General features: G+C 38.2%; 1 long non-coding RNA gene across 1 annotated transcript; it reads right to left on the bottom strand.

Annotated features, from left to right (window-relative positions):
- Positions 1-1,674: 1,674 nt before the first annotated feature.
- LOC109612162 (uncharacterized) lies at positions 1,675-19,726 on the bottom strand. The gene is made up of 3 exons (XR_002194359.2): positions 19,565-19,726; positions 19,285-19,465; positions 1,675-1,839 (listed from the first exon to the last, which is right to left on the bottom strand). It is a non-coding gene; the product is annotated as an uncharacterized LOC109612162 (long non-coding RNA).
- Between the last annotated feature and the right edge of the window lie 2,937 nt (positions 19,727-22,663).

The following is a 22,663-nucleotide window of genomic DNA, read 5'->3' as shown; positions in this document are numbered from 1 at the left end:
CTCGGGGAAAAGCCATTGAAATTTAAAAAAGTGCAAGAACTTACACCGCAACAGAAAGAAAATAGACTCAAAAGAGCTAAAGAGTTGTTTCGCTTGGCCGTTTCCGATAAGAAAACATTCGTTGCCCAGCAGTGTGTAAACAAACACAATGATCGTGTTTACTTGCCAAAAAGGTCAGCTCAAAAATGTGCACCTTCCACCAGAACTCAAGCGCCGGCCATGGTGATGGTGTAGGCCGCCACAACAGCCGATAGTCGCTCTCCGCTCGTATTAAATGGCCGTGGCTTCAGAATAAATGCCGAAGATTATCGCGAAAATATTCTGGATGGTGTATTAAAGCATGCAAACATTTTGATCGCAGACCTTGGACATTCCAACAGGATTCAGCACCATCGCACTCAGCCTGCGCCACGCAAAAATGGTTCCAAATGAGGTTTCTCGCTTTATTTTCAGCGCACAATCCGTTGGACTATTGTGTCTGGAGTATTTTGGAAAGCAAGGTTGGTCCTAAAAACTACCAAATTGTCAATCACCTCAAGCAAGCGTTTCGCCGGGAATGGGCCAAAATACCGCAGAGCAACATTCGGGCAGCGTATGACGGTTTCATTGGCCGTTTAAAGGCCAGTATTCGTGCCAAAGGTGACCAATTCGAACAAATCTAAACTTATTCTAAAATATGATGCTATTTCTGACATTTTTGCTTTCATTCAATAAAATTAAAAAAATTAAAAAAAAAAATAAAGAATCAGTAAGTTCGGCCGGGCCGAACTTTGAATGCCCTCCACCATTTGGTACAAATTTGGCTATTTTCAATTTTTTTATTTATTTGTTTTTTTTTTTTTTCAAAAAATAAAATCAGTTAAAAATTCTATTAAAATCTTGAAAATAGCGAATGTAGCCGTATATTAGGGTCTATACGATGACGTGGACCTGAATGGGTAACTTTTGTCACAAGCTATTACAATATTCAAATGCGAAACTTGAAAAAAATCTGTTTATAATGTAGCTAAAATCATCAAAATACCGAATATAGGGAGGTACCATGGGCGTTAAAAAACGTGGACCTGCACAGACAATTTTCTGGCATAGGCTATAGTATTCATTACGAACTTCAAATTTGAAACAATTCCGATGAATAATGTCGCTAAAATCATCAAAATACCGAATATCGGAAGGTACCGTTATGTGGGGGCTATACGAAGACGTGGACCTACATGGCCCATTTTCAATACCAAAAGTCCTGCAGACATAATACACATTTGAGTAAAATTTTATCAACATACTTCATTTCGTTCGAGCGATTTCCACAGACGGTCGGACGGACGGACATTGCTAAAATAGAATTTTATGCTGATCAAGAATATATATACTTTGTGGGGTCTAAAATCTATATTTCGAGATGTTACAAACGGAATGGCAAATTTAATATACCCTTCATACTATGGTGGAGAGTATAAAAACCACTTCGTGTATGCGGACTAAATTTGGTATGTTTCTGCTTTTCTCATGGTCAGCTGTTCCTGGCATATTCACGCGTTGGTAGACCGAGCTATTTGTTTGTTTACGCATTAAAGTGTTACAATAATTACGTTTTTAAAATTTGTATTTATTATTTTTTAAACCAACAAATATTCCCATATAAAATTTTGAATTTATTTAAAATCAAAAGGGGTGGCGAAGCGCACGGGGTTCAGCTAGTTATTACATAAAGGAGGTTAAAAGCGTGACTTGTTTCACATTGTAACAACATTTCATTTGATTTAATTAAATTATAACATTGCCTTGCTTCGATTGACCATTTCATTAAACCACTAATGAAAAAATCCCTTTTTAAATCATCTGAAACGAAACATAGTGTTCATTTAACAATAACCACAATTTTTAATGTTAACAATCAATAAAAACAGAAACAAAAACAACAATAACACCATGTATGATTATTGCTCCAACGAGGTGGTTATGGACTACAGCGCACTCAAACAATGTTCTTAAAATGCAATTAAAATTGTACAATTGATATAATAAATTAATAACACATACGCGGTGTCCAATTGTCTTTTTTCTGAAATGCCCCCAGAGAAGCAGTTCAATATCAATCCAAGAATCGTTAGAAAACAATAAAAAATCTTGTATTGGAAGAATTCCTATGCTACCTGGATGTGGACACCAATTATAAAAATGTTAAATTTGGTTGAGAGGGAAATACCATTTAAATAGAGTATTTTGTTTAGCACTAATGGGGTTAATTGTTAAGGTTAATGTTATTCATTAATCTAATATCAAATAATTATGTATATTTTTTATAAAAGCTGGTAGTTTTTTTTTTTTTTTTTCTAATTTGTCGAATGATGTTAATGTCATGTCCCAGTATTTGTTTATGCTGGTTGGCGTATTTTTTCGATAATGCTAATTAATTCATATAAATATTTAAAAAATCGTAAGAAAATTATGATGGTTGGTTGCACAGGGGCCGGCAATATTATATTCTACATAAGGGGTTGGCAACTCATGCATATGTTTTCGCATACGACGAATTTGAAAGAATCACTTGCTTCCCCGGTGATATTCATGCGTAAAATCATACAAAAACTAAGTCATAAATTCTGTTCTGCAAGGAAGCCAACAAAATAATTAGTCATTTCCAAAAAATTTACAAGAAAATCTAGTTAAAGAGTATCAGTCGGTTTTGTCGACTGAGCCATGAGTTATGGTTGTTTTAAGCATTGCTCCTTTATATGAGAGGTTTCGCAGCAGTTGACCAATATTGTTCAATTTATATCTGACTTAAGTCATATTTTGGATATATCGAATGTTGGAAAACTGTGTGAGGTACCAGATATGGTGGACTGATATATTTCACTTCATCTAATATAGACAAAAATATTGGTATGCGCAACATTTAAAGGAAATCGAACATTATACGAAATCATAAATTCCGATAAACTACATATATGTAGTATGAATATATTCATATCAGATTTCTGGTTAAGAGAAATATGCTTATTACGGATTTTGTTAATTCCAAATTTTGACCCTTTGTAGGGGAGGTATGAGAAAGAATGAAACGATCTTTACCGTCTTAATAACGGATCTTGCGTTAATGGAAATATTGAGACGTGCCAAGTTTAAATAGAATCGGATGTTAATTTCGTGTTTTTATGAGCTTGACGAATATTTAAAATTGTGACATTTTTTGAGGTAGGCACCAGAAGGAGTAGACCGTTACAATTCATCTTCACGCCAGACCTTGGATTAATACAAATTTTGTGATGTGTGTATTTTGAAGACAATCGGACCCTTACATCACATTTTACAAAAGTTATAATTATTTCAAATTTTGACACTTTGTAGGGAAGGTACTTGATGGAGTGAACTGATATTGTCCATTTTCGCACCTGACCTAGCACTGATGCAAATATTAGGATTTACAAAGTTGGAGCATAATCGGATTATCTTTTCTTTGCAGTAAATTATTTTCTTTGAAAATGTTGACGTTTTGTGTGGAACGTACCAGAAGAAGTGGGCCGACATTGCCCATCTCCGAACTCTTTGACAATAATACTACGATGAACCAAGTTTGGATCAAATCGTATACTCCCTTCAAGAGTTATGGTGAGCACCAGTCAGCCACACAGACAGATGGACAGAGGGACGGACATCGCTAGATCGACTCCAAGTGTCCTGAAATGGATTTGGTCCAAAAAGAAATAGGAAATAGGTTAAAACCATTATTGCGATGAGGTACGTTTTGGCCGTCTCAAATGATATACAGGATGAGATGAAAAAACTGCAACCAACTTCAGACTGCTGCCATTTCCAAGCCACTCGTGCGACAGCTGTTAAAATTATTCAAGTGACTGCTCATTATATTGTCTATAAGCGTACCAAAGCATTTTGGTGAAAATTTTCCAGAAAAAAAAAAGTTATTCGTTATGGAATTCAAGCGGGATAGTGTGATTTTTTTATTTTTGGCTGAAAAACCACAAATAGCTATCGTTAGAGCACTCCAGCTTTTAAATGTGAACCAATCTTTTGTGTCTCGCACCATCGCTCGTTACCGTGATACTGGTAGCGTAGCCTGACGTCAAGGAACTGGACGAAAGAAAACAGTAACATCAGCAGAAATGGTTCGAAAAGTAAAAAGGCGACTTGATCCAAACCCGCGTCGCAGTGGCCGAAAAATGGCCCCTGAGCTGAATATATCGCAATATTCCATTCGGCAAAATTTTGAAAAATGAGCTCGGGGTAAAGCCATTGAAATTCCAAAAAGTGCAGGAACTTACACCGCAACAGAAAGAAAATAGACTCAAAAGAGCTAAAGAGTTGCTTCGCTTCGCCGAAAGTGGTGAACTGCCGAATTAGGTTTTCTTCGATGAGAAAACATTTGATGTCCAGCAGTTTGTAAACAAACAAAATGATCGTGTTTGCTACCCAAAGAGGTCAGCTGAAAATGTGCACCTTCGATTGGCCACCAAAACTCAAGCGCCGGCCATGGTGATCGTGTGGGCCGCCATAACAGCCGATGGTCGTTCTCCGCTCGTATTAATCGACCGTGGCATCAGAATTAATGCCAAATATTATCGCGAAACTATTCTGGAGAGTGAATTAAAGCCTTTGGCACGCAAATATTTTGGCCGCAGACCTTATACACTCGAACAGGACTCAGCACCATCGCACTCATCACGCGCCACCCAAGAATGGTTAGAAAATGAGGTTCCTCGCTCCAATTCCACACAATGGTCACAAAAATCTCCGGATACTAATCCGTGGGACTATTGTGTCTGGAGTATTTTGGAAAGCAAGGTTGACACTTAAAAAATACCAAAGTGTCGATCACCTCAAGCAAGCGCTTCGCCGGGAATGGGCCAAAATACCGTAGAGCAACATTCGGGTAGCGTGAGATGGTTTCATTGGCCGTTTGAAGACCATAATTCGAGCCACAGGTGACCAATTCGAACAAATCTAATCTTATTCTAAAATCTATTGCTATTTCCGATATTTTTTGGTTTCATTTAATAAAATTAAAAAAAAATGAAAAATTATGGTGTTTGACTTTGTTGCAGTTTTTTATCTCACCCTGTATAGTATTTTTCCTATGGAGAAAGCCCAAGAAGGTTTTCTGTAAATTAAGGGAAGCTATTTAAGGATCTTCTATGGATTGATCGTTAGATGAAATCATTTTTAAAAAAGTAATTTAGAAAGTCAAGAACTCATTCAAAGGTTGTGTATAGCTACAATCCTTAAAAAATACTCTATGGAAGTATAAGTCCTTAGAAGCTTTTTTAAAGTCTTATATGGGATAGAAACCCTTCATGGGACCCTGTAAGTGTCCTATTTGGTATGAGCACTTAAAGGATTGTATATCTTATTTAAACTCTTGTAGACATTTTGTAGGACATTTGTATCGGTTCTGTATACAAAAGCCTTTTAAAAGTCTTCATCTTTAACTAAAAGCCCTTCTGAAAGTCTTTATAAAAGCAATGGATATAAAATATATTTAACTATCATAAACGGGAACGGTTTTAAAGATTTTTGTTACATTTTCCAACTTGTCTTTTGAAAATTTACCAAGAATTCCCATATCCGATTTACATTCACAAAATGAATGATTCATTCCCATGTACCCCTATCTATAATTTGGAAGCTAAAAGAGCAAAAAAATGGACGGGCAATTTTTGTATTCTTTTGATTTTGGATTAATTGATTTCATCAAACCTCATTTTCCTTCAAACCTTTCCCTCTCTCTCATTCTCTCTTTTACCTTAATGTCAACCAAAATTTCCACATTTAAATTCTCCTAACATCCTGTTAAAGTTGTTCACCTTTCTGCAATTATTTATCGGATAAAACAAATTAAATACATTTTATACAAAAAAGATATGATTTGTCATATCACAATATGTCATTTACTCTTTACAAAGTCTTAAAAGATTAAATTCCCAGCAGTCACAACAACGGCTCGAATGTGCCAACCATATTTTCTACTTTGAGAATTATTTTATTTTACACGTCATTTTCAGTTCCAGTTCCAATCCCAACAACAGACGACAGACACCCCACCCACATTCAGTTGTGTGGCTGGATAATCTCGACTATGTCATGATCGCATTTGATAGCATCGCAGATTATTAAATGGAGCCACTCAATCACGTGCGACCTGAAAATTAGTTACAATTTTCAAAATTGTCATAATTCATTCATTCATTCACTCAATCAAGAGATGCTATCGTTCTGCGTCGTTGCTCTTTTGATATATGTCAAGAAATGTTACATCAACTTGATGTGTTTTTGTTTGTTTTTAATCCATGGAAACATCTTGGAAATCCGTTTTTGAAAAAAAAAATGTTTAAGTGGTTGGGGGTGGAAAATGGAACCCAACCAAGCAAACTAAATATTAATGCGGATTTTTTTATTTTTAATTAATACGAGAATGCAATTTGGCTTTTACGGATTTTGAGTTACACACGATTTATTTTCTGTGCAATCTCGTCGAAGTGAACAAGAAACAAATCTCGCCGATGGTTTGTTTGATTTGTTTACAACCTGCCACTTATCATTCTGTCAGTGCAACATCATAAATTCTGCCATGAGACTGCCGCCTGTGGCGGTCTACGATGGTATGATCGGTACGCAAGGCAATGGCAATAGCTACCTCCGTGATTGGCTGTAAAACTATTCTTTATTCTCCAGCTAAGCTGTTAAGCTTCTTAACCACAACAATGCTTCGCGGTAACTGTGGGTGTTATTTTCTATGGGTTTTCATCTTCTTCACCGCAATCACCATCGCCGTCATGTTATTGTGAAAAGCAACAGTCAAAGTGATGTTTTAGTTTGAAGTTTCAATATCTAAACGTTGCCAAGATATTTATCTTCAGACTCAATTATTTTAGAGCAACAACAGCAACATCAACAATCTAGCACCACAACCATCCCCATCACCACCACAAACAACAACAACATCTACAGCATTTCAAAAGTTCACAAAAGCCAACAGAAATGTAACAAAGCCTGTGTTTTACATGAAAAGAAGCCACAATGATGTTAATTGAATAAAAAATTAAATGCATTTTTGGGGGTTTACATTCAATTTTTGAGAAGAAGGAACTTGAGTAATGATTTAGCTTCATAAAGAGGTCAATTAAAAACAATTCATTTAATAAATAAGTTAAAACAATTATTTTAAAGTTTGGCACTTCCAAATATTTCTGCCTGGTGTGAAATGGCATAAAGAAGACTATTCCTTCTGATACTCCCCTAGAAAGGGTCGAATAATGAAAAATCCAAAATAGTACAAAACGCAGCAAAAATAAGTCAACCCTACACCAGAAACAAATAAAAATCTCATAATCTGTAAAGGGTGTAACCGGATATCTTATAAAGCCAATCGCGTACCAGACAAAGACAAAATTTAGTATGTGGTAATATTTAAATCAGTCTTAGGTCAGGAGGGAGTATGGAAGATATTGACTCACATTTCCGCTTGCATCCCCCCAATAGATAAAATAAATTTCGCATCAAGATATGTTGGCCAACTTCTACTGATACCTCTTCTAAAATATGTTTTCATGCCGAAGATCAAAGCTTCTTCTTTCAGTCAGCAGGATGGACACAGAAGACCATAATTTCTAAAAAAGACCAACTGGTTTTAACTTGGGAGACTTAACTGCCTCTTATAAGGGCAATAGGGCCTTTTGAAAGAAAGACAAAAAATCTTCTCATAGGAGAACCAGTAAAGAAAGTCGGGCGGGGCCGACTTTATGATACCCTACACCACTTTGCTAATTTAGTTTAGAATTCAATCATACACGCTATGATTATTATTATAATTTAAAGTTCAAAGGACTAAATAGGCCGAAGCATTTGTATCTTTTAAATTCGGACTTGTATTGTCCATTTGGTGCACAATTAATTTGAAATCGGATAAAAATATATATGGGAGCTATATCCAAAAATCCGAACCGATCTCGATAAAATTTGGCAAAGATATTTCTAAGCTGTATTTGATATATTTCCCTAAATATCGTTGTTACGGAGTGCATATTACGGCTGTGGGTAACAAATATGACAAATCGGATGAACAGTATATATGGGAGCTATAGCTATATCTGGACCGATTTCGATCAAATTTGGCATACTTATTTTCAAGACCAACCTGATCGTACGTGCAAAATTCCATACTATTCGGACTGATATTACATGTTTGGTGCACAATAAAAGGCAAATCGGACGGATATATATGTGGGAGCTATATCTAAATTCTGGCCGATTATCTCCAATTTCAATAGGGTTTGTCCTTGGGCCAAACAAATGATTTGTGCAAAATTTCATCTGGATAGGGCAATAAATACGAACTGTACGTTGTTTACAAAAATACATGGACAGACGGACGGACGGACATGCATAAATCGACTCAGAATGTGATTCTATGCAGATCATCAAAAGGAACTATGAGTCTATCTCGTTTCCTTTTGCCCGTTACAAACAAATGCACAAAGACATAATACCCTGACCACCTTGTGGTGTAGGGTATAAAAACGGCTCTTCCCAAGCAAAACCAAGTGGTCTTCCTATGAAATACCCGGTTGTGTTTTTATAGGAAAGACAAACAGTCTTCTTAGAGAAACCAGATAATCTTCTTATAGAAGACCAAAAAGTCTTCCTACAAAAGACCGAGATGTCTTCAACCTGAAGATATTTTTTAAAAGTCAAAGGTGTCCCCTTATACAGGATGCGATGAAAAAACTGCAACCAACTTCAGACTGCTGTCATTTCTAAGCCACTCGTCCGACAGCTGTTAAAATTATTCCAGTGACAACTCATTATATTGTTTACAAGCGTACAAAGGCATTTTGGTGAGAATTTTCCAGAAAAAAAGTTATTCGTGCTGGATTCCAAGCGTGATAGTGTGACTTCTTTATATTTGGCTGGAAAACCACTAGAGGCTATCGTTAGAGCACTCCAGCATTTAAATGTGAATAAATCTTTTGTGTCTCGCACCATCGCTCGTTACCGTAATACTGGTAGCGTAGCCCGACATCAAGGAAGTGGACGGAAGAAAACAGCAACATCAGCAGAAATGCTTCGAAATGTAACGAAGCGAGTCGCAGTGCCCGAAAAATGGCTCGTGAGCTGAACATATCGCAATATTTCATTCGGTAATTATTGAAAAATGAGCTCGGGGTAAAGCCATTGAAATTCCAAAAAGTGCAAGAACTTACACCGCAACAGAAAGAAAATAGGCTCAAATGAGCTAAAGAGTTGCTTTGCTAGGCCGAAAGTGGTGAACTGCCGAATTTGGTTTTCTCCGGTGAGAAAACTTTCGTTGTCCAGCAGTTTGTAAACAAACAAAATGATCGCGTTTACTTGCCAAAGAGGCCAGCTGAAAATGTGCACCTTCAGTTGGCCACCAGAACTCAAATGCCGGTTATGGTGTTGGTGTGCGCCGCCATAACAGCCGATGTTCGCTCTCCGCTCGTATTAATCGACCGTGGCATCATAATAAATGCCGAATATTATCGCGAAAATATTCTGGAGGGTGTATTAAAGCCTTGGACACGCAAACATTATGGCCGCAGACCTAGGACATTCCAACGGGACACAGCACCTTCGCACTCAACATGCTCCACCCAAGAATGGTTACAAAATGAGGTTCCTCGCTTCATTTCCAGCGCACAATGGCCACCAAAATCTCCGGATACCAATCCTGTGGACTATTGTGTCTGGAGTATTTTGGAAAGCAAGGTTGGCACTAAAAAATACTAAAGTGTCGATCACCTCAAGCAAACGCTTCACCGGGAATGGGCGTAAATAAAGCAGAGCAACATTCGAGTAGCGTGAGACGGTTTCATTGGCCGTTTAAAGGCAATAATTCGTGCCAAAGGTGACCAATTCGAACAAATCTAAACTTATTCTAAAAATTGATGCTATTTCCGACATTTTTTGCTTTCATTCAATAAAATTTAAAAAAAGAAATGTAAAAATTATGGTGTCTGAATTTGTTGCAGTTTTTTATCTCACCCTGTATTATATCTTTATCGATTTTAAGTTAATTTATTATTTGATTATTTTTTAAATAAATATATTTTAAAATGACTCAAAATGCGCTTCAGCTAAATCTCTCTCTCTCTCTCTCTCTCTTTTGTAATGGAAAAATTTGATAAATGGAAAATCGCTTCTTCCTTCAAAAGATTTTTCACATTTGGATTATATTATTGGGATATATGCAGAAAAATAACCTTAAACTTCTACATATTTTTATTTTTAGGGACAATTCTAATTTGAGAATCTAAGCCCATTTAAACTCCTCAAAATCAAAAAATAAAGTATGCAAAAATCGATACAATTCACGACTCCATTTCATGCTAATTAGTTACCAAAAAGTTCAAAATCGTTTAAGGCCAACACAAATATTTATTTTCAGAATATTCAAAGGCAACATTCAATTAAAATAAATCAAAAAGCCATACAAATGTAAAAGCAAGAACAAACATCAATTTCATACCTCCTTAAATCCCACAAAAAAGAACGCCTGCCTCGATTGCAAGTTTTAAGGTGTGAACATTGGTAGTAGGTCCTCAAATCTTTCAAAGAGTTACACTTTAGTCAGTTGCATCAGTTTAGTTTCGTCACATTGCTGTCAAGAATATATTGTCATTTCTGTCTCAAATTGTATTTCTGAACATTTTCATTAAAATATATGTAGCACCACACATGAGCATTACACGATTCTGTAGCATTTAATGCAAAACTTTATACTCTCAGTGAGGTACAATGGCACTAACAAATACAAATAAATATTAATTTACTTCATATATATCTGTCGGTTGCCAGCCAGCTCACATACGATCCAAAGCTGTGCTGAAATGTTAAAGCCCTTCTAATTTTTTGGCTGTTCGGCGCATTATTTCCACTCTTAAAATTTTGCGAGAAATTTACAGCAAACAAAAAAAAAAAAAAAAACAAACAAACAAATGAACCCGAACGGTACAAATTGCACGAATTACCTTCAAATTATAAAAAACGGTGCAGATGTTATGCTGCACTGCTTTTTCGTTGTTGTCATAGTTGTTGCTGTTGTTACTTTGATGTTGATAGCGCTCTGCAGCCATTGTCACATCCCATTATTTTGTTGTTTCGGTGCACCAAGGGATGCCATTTTTATATTCTTCTATAAGCAATTGGATATAGTTTTTTAGAAATCCACTAAGAGCTCGGAAATAATAATTCAATGCAAAATAATTATTTTTAATAATTTGAGTCAAGCTAAGCTTATGCTGATTTTTATAAGGGCGTACAATAGAGTAATTTAAGAGGAGCTAAGGAGCAGGCTAAAATTAGTAATTGAAGGCCATCTGGAGTCAATATAGACGACCTGAGGGAGGCCTTATTGACGATGACAAGAAATTATTTTAGACGCCCGAAGATGTCGTTTTAGTTTAAATGAAGAGAATTCTTATAAACGAACGAAGAAAGTATCCGTAAACGAGCTGAAGGGAGTTTCCAAAACTGAGTTGAAGTATGTCTCCAGAGCCGAGCTGAAGGTGCCTTGCTGAACGAGCCGACAGATGCAGCTATACAAATGCGGAAAATAATCTCCACAGACGAGTTGAAAGTAGTATCCACAGATAAGCAAGGCAGAGTCTCCATAGACGAAGAGAAGGTATCGGTGTAGACGAAGGTATTCTCCATAGACGAATTGGAGGGAGCCTCCATAAAGTAGCTAGAGGACGTCGCGCATACGAGCTGAAGTGAGTCTCTCTCTAGACGAGTTGATGTGAGTCTCTCTCTATAAACGAGACGAAGTGAATCTCTTTCTGGACGAGCTGAAGTGAGCCCCTCTCTTCACGAACAGGAGTGAGTCTCTCTCCGCACGAACTGAAATGTGACTTTCTCTGGACGAGCTGAAGTGAGTATCTTTCCCTTTAGACGAGCCGAAGTGAGTATCTCTCCCTCTAGATAAGTTGAAATAAGTCTCTCCCTCTCAACGAGCTATAGTGAATCTCTCTCTCTACACGAACTGAAGTGAACCTCTATCTACGCGAAATAAAATGAGTCTCCTTCTAAAAGAGCTGAAGTGAGCTTTTCTCAAGACGAGATGAAGTGAGTCCCTCTCTACACAGGCGAGTCGGAGAGGGTCCATAGACAGGCAGAAGCTTCTCTAGTCGAGTTAAAGAGTCTCTGGAGAAGATTTGTAGGAATTGTCCACAAACGAGCTACAGGAAGCCGACAGAAAGGAAGTGTCTTTAAGACGAGCGAAAGGCAATGTCAAAACATGTTGTCAATCCCGAGCTATAAAAAAGGGTCACTATGGACAGTCGAAAGATAGTCTACATTTATAACTGGTCTCCACAAGCGATCCGAAGGGCATTTCAAGAAGCAATCAGAAGGAAGTGCTCATCGACACTCGATTAAAAAAAAAGTCCCTATAGATGATCGGAAAGAAGTCTCTATAGAAAATCGGAGGGGAGTCTCCATAGACGATGCGAAGGGCGTTTCTACAGGCAATCATAATGAAGTCCTTGTAGACAATCGATCGGAAGAAGAGACGTTCGGAAAGGGGTCTATATAGACTATCGGAGAGGAGTCTCCATAGACGAGCGAAAGGGAGAGTCTCTATAGAAAAGCGAAAGAGAGAGTCTCTATAGACGAGCGAAAGAGAGCGTCTCTATAGGCGAGCGGAAGAGAGAGTCTCTATAGACGAGCCGAAGGGAGAGTCTCTATAGACGAGCCGAAGGGAGAGTCTCTATAGACGAGCGGAAGAGAGAGTCTCTATAGACGAGCCGAAGGGAGAGTCTCTATAGACGAGCCGAAGGGAGAGTCTCTATAGACGAGCGGAAGAGAGAGTCTCTCTAGACGAGCGCAAGAGAGAGTCTCTATAGACGATCGGAGGAAAGTCTCTAGACGATCGGAAAGGAGTCTGTAGACGATCGGAAGGGAGTCTGTAGACGATCGGAAGGGAGTCTGTAGACGATCGGAAGGGAGCCTCTAGACGATAGGAAGGGAGCCTCTAGACGATAGGAAGGGAGCCTCTAGACGATCGGAAGATAGTCCTACAGACGACCAGAAGAGAGTCTTTGTGGACGATCGGAAGGGAGTCTCTACAGAAGAACGGAAGATAGTCTCTATAGGCGAGCGGAACAGAGGAGCTGAGGTGGAAGTAGATTATCGTCTACATAAAATATCTTTTACTCTTCCGAAGAGCCTCGCCTGTTCGGTAAATTATTTTAGGTTTTCTTTTTAATCGACATCCCTACAGAGCGCATAATTTTGTAATGAAACAAAAACACCAGCAAACGATATGAATATTTATTTATGTATGTGTGTGTACTGGTTCATAGAAGTTCTATTGCTGGCTGGCTGGCTGGCTGGCTGGCTGGTTGTTATTGAAATTGAAGCAAATGTAAAGAGACTCATTGTGTGTCTTCTTAAAGGTTTGCTAGATCTGTCTTTTTGTTGTTTTTTGGCACTGCTCTTGTGTGGCAAAACAAAAAAAAAACACTGAATTGAACTGAACTGCAACACACCAAATAAAAAAAAAACTGAAAAAAAAAAACAATAACAACCTGAAAAAAATCTAACAAATAGTTTCAAAGTTAGATTTCGGTCGACTCTTGGAGTATTACACATAAATTTCAACGTTCACTGGAAACATTTTAAGTTTGGCATACGTTAACATAACATCATTGTCGGGCAAAAGTAACGCAACATTTAATAAAGTGCGCGTCTCGAGTGCGGTGCAACAAAACAACAAGTATCGACAAATCGGCAGAGCGGCAAAGGTTGGTTGCCTTCTTTTGTTGTTGCTGTTGGTGTTTCCTTCACAGGTTCCTCTTCCAAGCAACGAAATATCAGAAGAAAAAAAAAACATTTGAAAAACAATCAACAAAACAATCTGAAATCGAAAAGAATAAAACATATGTGCAGCTTGTTTTTCATGAGTTCAGTATTTCTATGCTTTTGTTGTTGTTGTGGCAAGCATTGCTGAGATACCAAATAAATTTGGCAATTGCATCAATGAGAGATCAATGAAAATACATTGCATTGCTTGAATTCATGAGAACGAATGAGTACGAGAACGCGTCTTGAGGTAGGTAGCACACATCAAACCGGTAGATGAACACAAATAATTGCCTCGAATGGTAATAACTCAGCCGTGGGCAAACACGCACACACATATATAGCCAACAATATTCTAACACATACAAAGAAACGATGAAAATTCATATGCAAATTTTGTGTGGCTCCAACATTTTGTGAAAAACTTTTTGAAATTCATACAAAGTATTTGTTTCGGCGCCAGTTGTAAAAAAACATCAATTGAACCGCGGCACCAAAAAAAAAAAAAAAAAAACAAAAGACCGAATTGAAAGTGCAACTCTCAACTAGTTTCCATTGTAATTCGTATCGGAAAAAGGTAAGATCACTGAATTTAGAATGTTAACTGATCGCAATCGATTGTCTTCCACAATTTTCATTCAATTCATAGTCTGGAGTCTTGTAACTATTAATCATTTTCATAACTTTGACAATTTTGAACTTTTACCTTTTTCTTCCCCGGCAAAACACTAATCCCTTTCCATTATTTACCCAAGTACTTCCTTTTTGTGTTCGTGTATGATCGCCTTTCTTTGCTTTTCAAGTTTGAGTGGTTCCCTCTTTTTTAGGAGTCAAAGAAAAAAATGAATAACTATTATTGCGCCACAACGCCCTGAACTTTAGTTAAACTTGAGTGTCGGATTTCTTGGTTTGCCTTAACGGGGGAACAAAAAAAACAACAAAACGTTGATTTATATTAGCGTTGAAGCTGAATATTTTACAGTATTTTATAGAGGTAATGTAATGAGTAAACAAGTAAACAAGCTGTAAGTTCAGCCGGGCCGATCTTTGAATACCCTCCACCATTTGGAACGATTTTAGCAATTTTCAATAAAAATAAATCAGTTTAAAATTCTGTTAAAATCCTTATCTTTATTGGGATCTATACGACGACGTAGACCTACATGGGCAACTTTTGTCAAAAACCATTAAAATATTCAAAGCGAAACTTAATTAATACATACATAAATACAAGTAAAAAAGCTGTAAGCTCGGCCGGGCCGAACTTTGAATACCCTCCACCATTTGGAACAAATTATGTAATTTTCCAAAAAAAATAAAATCCGGTAAAAATTCTGTTAAAATCTTAAAAATACTGAATGTAGCCGTATATTAGGGTCTATACGAGGACGTGGACCTGCGAAAGTGCGAAAGGTGACAAAAAAATCTGTTTATAATGTAGCTAAAATCATCAAAATTGAAGTGATAAAACGTGGACCTGCACAGACAATTTTTTGTCATAGGCTGTAGTACCCATCACGAACTTTAAATACGAAATTTGAAAAAAAATCCGGTGAATAATGTCCATAAAATCATCAAAATACCAAATATCGGGAGAGATCGTTATATGGGGCTATACGAAGACGAGGGCTAGCATGCACGATTCTTGGTCATAGGCTGTAGTGCCCACTACGAACTTTAAATACGAAATTTGAAACAATTCCGGCAAAAAATATAATCAAAATCATGAAAATACCGAATATGGGGGATGTTGTTATATGGGGTATATACGATATCGATATCGTATAAACAATTCTCTTCCAGGGTGTTAAGTACTCGGAACGAAACTTGTGTTAATTTTCAGATAATAACATTGAAAAATTTAGTTACAATCATCAAAATACCGAATAACGGTGGGTACTAATAAATGGGGGCTACACGATATCGCGGAGCAATATAGCCCATCTTCGAACTTGACTGGTAAACATTTCAACAAAGCTCTTTTTAAGTTCGGCCATTAGATAGATCGTCTATTAAGCCCCATTTACATTGGTCATAAAGTCTTCTTTCTCAGGTCGTCTGTAGTGAATCCCATCAGCTTGTATTCTTCTTCCCTTCAGCCAATTCCAACTTCTCCTCCAAAGGACTCACTTCGGCTCAAATCAGTTCGTCTACAAATACTTACGTCAGCTAATCATGAAAGTTCTCCATTTGCTTCGTTTAGAAGGAATTTCTCATCCCGACTAGAAAAAATAACTGCACGTCTAAAGGGTTATCTCCAACTGGATTGAAATACTCGCTTTAAATCACCTATAGATAATGCCATAAACTCGCACATTAAGACCACCAGAAGTTTATCTGTTTACTCTAAAGAGACTCCAATCATCCATGAAGACTCCATTCCGCTCATCTATGAAGACTGCCATAAAGATAATGCTTGTCTATGGAGACTCCCTTCAGAATCACTATGGAACTTTCTTCAGCTTGTCTACAGACTCGGTTGTGGGATCCATTCAGCTAGTCCTTGGAGATTCCCTTCAGCTCGTCTTTGGAGACTCCATTCAGCTCATCCTTGGTTACTCCCTTCAGCTCGTCCTTGGAGACTCCCTTCATCTCGTCCTTGCATACTCGCTTCAGATTGTCTGATGACTACCTTCCGCTCTATGATGACTCCCTTCAGCTCGTCCATGGAGACTCCCTTCATCTAGTCCTTGGAGACTCTCTTTTACTCGTATATGGTGACTCCCTGCAGCTCGTCCTTGGAGAATCCAATCCCCTCTTTTTGAGGACTTCTTTTAAGTTGTCTTCAGAGACTCCTTTTTTGTCATCTTTGGAGACTACCATAAACTCGTCTAAAGAAACTGCCTTTTAATGGTCTATTTAAGCTCCATTCCGCTCGTCTATGAAAACTACATTTAGCTCGTCTGTGGTGAATCCCTTCAGCTGGTTTTTTTGAGACTCTCTTCAGCTGGTTTTTTTGAGACTCCCTTCAGCTCTTCTTTTGGGACTCCCTTCATCTCGTCTATGGAGGACTCCCTTCATCTCGTCTATGGAGGACTCCCTTCATCTCGTCTATGGAGGACTCCCTTCATCTCGTCTATGGAGGACTCCCTTCATCTCGTCTATGGAGGACTCCCTTCATCTCGTCTATGGAGGACTCCCTTCAGCTCGTCTATGGTGACTCCCTTCAACTCGTCTATGGAGACTCCCTTCAACTCGTCCTGGGAGACTTTCTTCAACTCGTCCTGGGAGACTTCCTTAAGCTCGTCCATGGAGACTCCCTTCAGCTAGTCTTTGGAGAATCTCTTTTACTCGTCTATGGAGATTCTCTGCAGCTCGTCCTGTAGAATCCCTTTCGCTCTTTTTGGTGACTTATTTAAGCTTGTCTTTAGAGACTTCCTTCTGTTTTCTTTGCAGACTACCTTCAACTCGTCTAAAGAAACTGCCTTTTGATGGTCTACGGAAGCTCCTTTCCGCTCGTCTTTGAAGACTTCCTTCAGCTCGTCCTTGGAGACTCCTTTCAGCTTGTCTGTGGCGAATTCCTGCAGCTCTTCTATGGAGACTCCCTTCAACTCGTCCTTGGAGACTCATTTCAGTTTGTCTATAGAGCCTCCCTTCGAGACTCACTCCCTTCACAGTTCATCTATGGCCCTTTCGCTTGTCTATGGAGACCTCTCTTCACAGCTTGTCTATTGAAACTCCCTTCAGCTCGCTCTTGGAGACCCCCATTTAGCTCGGCTATGGTGACTTCCTACAGCTCGTCTATGGCGTCTTTCTGCAGCTCGTCTATGGAGATTACATTCAGTTCGTCTCTGGAAACGTCATACAGTTCGTCTATGGAGACTTTTTCTGCTCAGCTATATAAAATTCTTTCAGCTCGTTAGTGGAGACTTCATTCAGTTAGTGTCTAGAGACTTCATCCAGCTCGTCTATGGATATTCCTTCCTCTATAGATATACCCTGCAAGTCGTCTACAGAGATACCTTCCATCAAGTGTATAGAGACTCCAGCTTGTATTTAAGTTCTTACTTAAAATTTTATGTTAAGACACCTTCTAGATCTTGTCCAAAGACTTTCTTCTGCTCGTCGGTAGCTTTGCACAATTATAGAGAAGTCCTCCTTAACTCAATTCGTCTATAGAACCCTCCATCATCAATGGGAAATTCAAATTACAATTGAAATTTTCGAATTTGAATTCGAATCATTTGAACTATAAATACAGTTCTGAAATTACATTTAAAATGTTTCGAATTACGTCTGAAAAAGGTGCAGTCAATAAAGGCTTCCTTCGGCTCAGCTACAGATAATACCTTTGAAGACTTTTCCCAGCTCGTCTTTAGAGAATCCGCTGGTTTATGCAAATTCTCTGAAGCCACCCAAATAGAGTTTATTTGGATTGCCTATACAGACGTCTTTCAGGATATCGATAAAAACTTCCTTCACACCAGGGAGATTTCCCCGAGTTAGTCTTTGGAAATTTCCACCAGAACGTCCTCCTTCAGCTCGTCCATAGAAACATTCTTCAGCCCGTCGATAGAGACTACCTCAATGCCTTCAGTTCTCCAATAGAGGCCGTCTTGAGATCGTCTATAGATGCGATCTTCAGCTCGTCTATAGAGTTCACCTTCAACTCGTCTTAGAGGTCGCCTTCAGCTCCTCTATAAATGTCACCTTCAGCTCCTCTATGGAGACTTCCATCTCAACTCAATTCGTCTATAGCTCGTCTAAAATACTCTCTTAAATCGTCTAAAAGTAGGCCTAAAAATTGCCTGTGATTGTCTTTAACAAGATGGCAGCTCATTTTAAGGTATCCTTAGGCCTTTTCTAAAGTAGTCAAATCGCCAACTTCTTGTTGTTGAAAATTATTCCCACCAGCTTGTTTTTCGAAGTTTCACTCTCCCTTTCCAGGGACAGATATGGAACCAGTTATTTTCTGACCCTCAACAATTTTATTTCCTCTAACGCCTCACATATATCGTTTGGGAACACAGTGTTCCTTTTTTTGTTTTAGCCATTAACATTTCTTACACTTGCCACTTGAATTTGGCAACATTGGTATGGTGGCTTTGAATCCAAGAAGAAGAAAAACAACAAAAACACCTCAGCTTGCCTCCGTTCGCTCATTGATTTACTTGTAGTACTCGAACCAAAGTCAATGATTATGGAACGGTTTTTTCAAGACAAAAGTTAATGTTAATTTTTCCTACTTCGCATTGAGCTTTCGTTGAGATTTGGCGTTGTTATATTTTCCTATACCGTTAACATTTGTAAATGGTGGGAGGGGGGAGATTTTCCGTTTTGGTTGGCCTTTTTTCGGGGTCTATTGTCTGCCGACGACGTCGCTGCTGCTTAATTTGCATCGTTCAACATTTAAAACGTGATTGGTTATATTTGTTTTTGCATATTTTTGCTGGGCTTTATTTGTTGAGATCGCGACCGCGTTATTGCCTAGTTGTCAGACATACTTACCTTGTTAAGAGTTGGAGAGTTTGAAGAGCATAACTCCTTGAATTTATGTTACAATTTCCGTACTCCGAACTGTTTTGAACAGACGTAGATATGTGTGGTTAATTGACCGTTTTAGGTTGCAAAAACAAAAAATGATTGGATTAAGCAATGATGTGGAGTTCCTGGTATCTGGTCAATTAGGCTGCATAATTGAAAAAATGGAAAAAGTTGATATAAGCGGATGGATGATTTTTTTAAAAATATGTAGGGAATTAAAATATTTAAATACAAAAAAACTCACAAGTACTAAGGTCAGGAACGTTCTGATTCGCTAAGATTTAATTGGGAGGATCTCATTTAGCAAATTTTCGTATTACACATTTCCTTTTTTGATTTACTCCCTCAAGAAATTCGAAAAGACATATTTCGTTACAAAACAATTGTTTTGATTTTTTTTTTTCCTTTTTTTTTGTCTTTGTCAGTCCCAAAAATGGAAAAACTTGTCAAAAAATACAAATTCCATTTGTCTGTTAATTACAGTGGTGACAATATCAGTTCATATCACAAATGGGTGTATGTATAAAAGTGTATTTGTTACTTATCGCTAAAAACAGCCGAAATGACACAATTTTTTTTGTTCAAAAAAAAAAAAAAATAAATAAATGCGAATGAAGACAGTTTTATGAAGTGCCTAAAAACTGTAAATTTCCTGAGGTTGTATTACCGTTTTAAGTCGCAAACATTGAATATTTGCTGCCAAAGCTGTAACATTCTTTAACCCATATGCGGTTGGGACAATTTGTGTCACACTGTTTTACAGTATCATTTGAAATGGGTAAATATTTTATAGTTTTTGTGAAAATGAAACTGTCACAAATTAACCCTCTGTTGACTGATGCGAATTTGTAAACATTACGAATTCAAATCACAATTAGGGGCTTCCATCATCTCTCCATAAAGACTAGCTTGTCCAAAAACACACCTCGAGTTTAAGGATACATTCTGCTTGGCTAAAAAGCAAAATGTATCCTTATGCCAGAATGTATCCTCATGCCCTTCCTTTATCTCAAAAAAATGCAGATCTCAATTGTGTTTCGAATCATTTTTTATTTAATTCTTAACATTTAATTCATTGACGTTGGAGATCTTTTTTTATAACTCAAATTATTCCAACTGTAAAGCGAATTATTCCAATTGTAATTCGAATGATTTAATTTGTAATCCGCATTATTCTATTTGCAATTATGAATTGAATTACAAATGGAATAATTCGAATTGCAATTAGAATATTCGAATTACAATTCGAATGATTCGAATTACAAATACAAATTAAAAATTAAAATGTTTCGAATTGCATCTGAAAAAGGTGTACTCTATAAAGGCTTCCTTCGGCTCATCTGCAGATAATACCTTTGGATACTTTTCCCAGCTCGTCTTTGGAGCACCCGCTGGTTTATGAAAATTCTCTGAATCCACCTAATGAGACTTTATTAGGATCTTCTATAAAGACTTCTATCAGGACGTCTATAAAAACTTCCTTCAAACCGGAGAGATTTCCCCGAGTTCGTCTTTGGAAATTTCCACCAGATCGTCCATAGAGAATTCCTTCCTTTCGTTCATAGAAACATTTTTCAGGCCGTCGATAGAGACTCCCTCAATGGAGATTTCCATTAGCTCTTCTAAAGAGGCCACCTTCAGTTCGTTCTAAGAGACCACCTTCAGCTCAACTCAGTTGTCAAATAGAGCACGATTTCCGCTCTCTCATAGAGGCCGTCTTCACTTCTTCGATAAAAGCCGTCACCAGAATGATGCGGTCTTCAGCTCGCCAATGTAGGCCGCCTTCAGCTCCTCTATAGAGGTCGTCGATGGAGACTGCCTCAATGGATATTTGCATTAGCTCCACCTTTAGCTCGTCTAAAGAGGTCAAACTCAGGCCTCTAATAGAAACGTTTTTTCCGTCATAGAGGCAGCCTTCCACTCTCCAATAGTAGCCGTCTTCACTTCTTCGATAGAAGCCGTCACCAGGTCTCCTGTAGATGCGGTCTTTAGCTCGTTTATAGAGGTCGCCTTCAGTTCGTGTATAGAGGTCGCTTTCATCTCGTCTATAGAGATCGCCTTTAGCTCGTCTATAGAGATCGCCTTCAGCTGGTCTATAGAGGTCGCCTTCAGCTCGTATAAAGAAACATTTTTAGGCCGTCGATAGAGAACGCTTCAATGGAGATTTTCATCAGCTCTCTGATAAAGCACGTTTTCCGCTCTCATAGAGGCCGCCTTCTACACTCCAATAGTGGCCGTGGCCGTCTTTATGTCTTCAATAAATAAAGGTCTCCTTCAGCTCGTCTATAGAGGTCATTTTCAACTCGTTTATAGAGGTCGCCTTCAGCTCGTTTATAGAGGTCGACTTCAGCTAGTCTATAAAGTTTGCTTTCAGCTCGCCTATACAGACCGCCTTCATATCGTCTGTAGAGGACATTTTCTGTTCGCCTTCAGGTCGTCTAAAGATGTCGCCTTCAGCTCTTCTATAGAGGTCGCCTTCAGCTCGTACATATGGGGCGCTTCTAGCTCATCCATATAGGCCGCCTTCAGCTCGCCCATAGAGATCGTCTTAATTTTGTCACTTCAGCTCAGTTCGTCTATAAGACTATCTTCATCACATTTATAGAGATCGTCTATGGAGACTCCTCTCAGCTCATTTGATTAGAATCTCCATAGCTAATATTGAGGTATCTTTCAGTGTTTGAGAAAAACTCCATTTTGTCGTGGAGAGAGAGACTCCTTTCACGTTGTCGAGAGAGACTTTGCTTCAGATAGTCGAGAGAAACTTCAGAGAAATTTGCTTCAGATAGTCGAGAGAAAATTCTTAAAGACTCCCTTCAGCTCGTCTAAAAGGGCTACGTCTGTTCGTGTAAACGACTTCCTTTGCCTCGTCGCCTCTTCAACTGACTTATGAAGGTCCCTTCAGTTCGTCTATGAATAATACCGTTGTCAATACCCTTCTTGACTTGCCAATAAGAACCCATTTAGCTCACCTATAAGGCTTCGTTCAGCTCTTTTAAAAGTCTACCTTGGGCTCTTCTAAAAGATTTCCTTCAGCTTATCTCAAAGACTCTCTTCAGGACTCCTTTTAGTCTTCCAGAAAGGCTCCCTTCAGTCGTCGAGTGAGAGACTCTTTTAACATTGTCAAGAGAGACTGCCTTCAGGTAATCTAGAGAGATTCGTTTCAGATAGTCGAGAAAGAATTCTTAAAGACTCCCCTCAGTTCGTTTAAAAAGAATACTTCTGTTCGTCTAAAATACTTCCTTTGCTTTGTCTAAAGAATTCCCTTCATCTCGTCTGGAGGGGCACTCTTCAGGTGGTTAGGAAAATGCCATTAGCTCGCCTAGAGAGATTCTTTTCAACT

This window comes from Musca domestica, unplaced genomic scaffold (assembly GCF_030504385.1).
Source record: "Musca domestica strain aabys unplaced genomic scaffold, Musca_domestica.polishedcontigs.V.1.1 15, whole genome shotgun sequence".
NCBI lineage: Eukaryota > Metazoa > Arthropoda > Insecta > Diptera > Muscidae > Musca > Musca domestica.
This window is presented reverse-complemented; position numbering and strand designations above follow the sequence as displayed.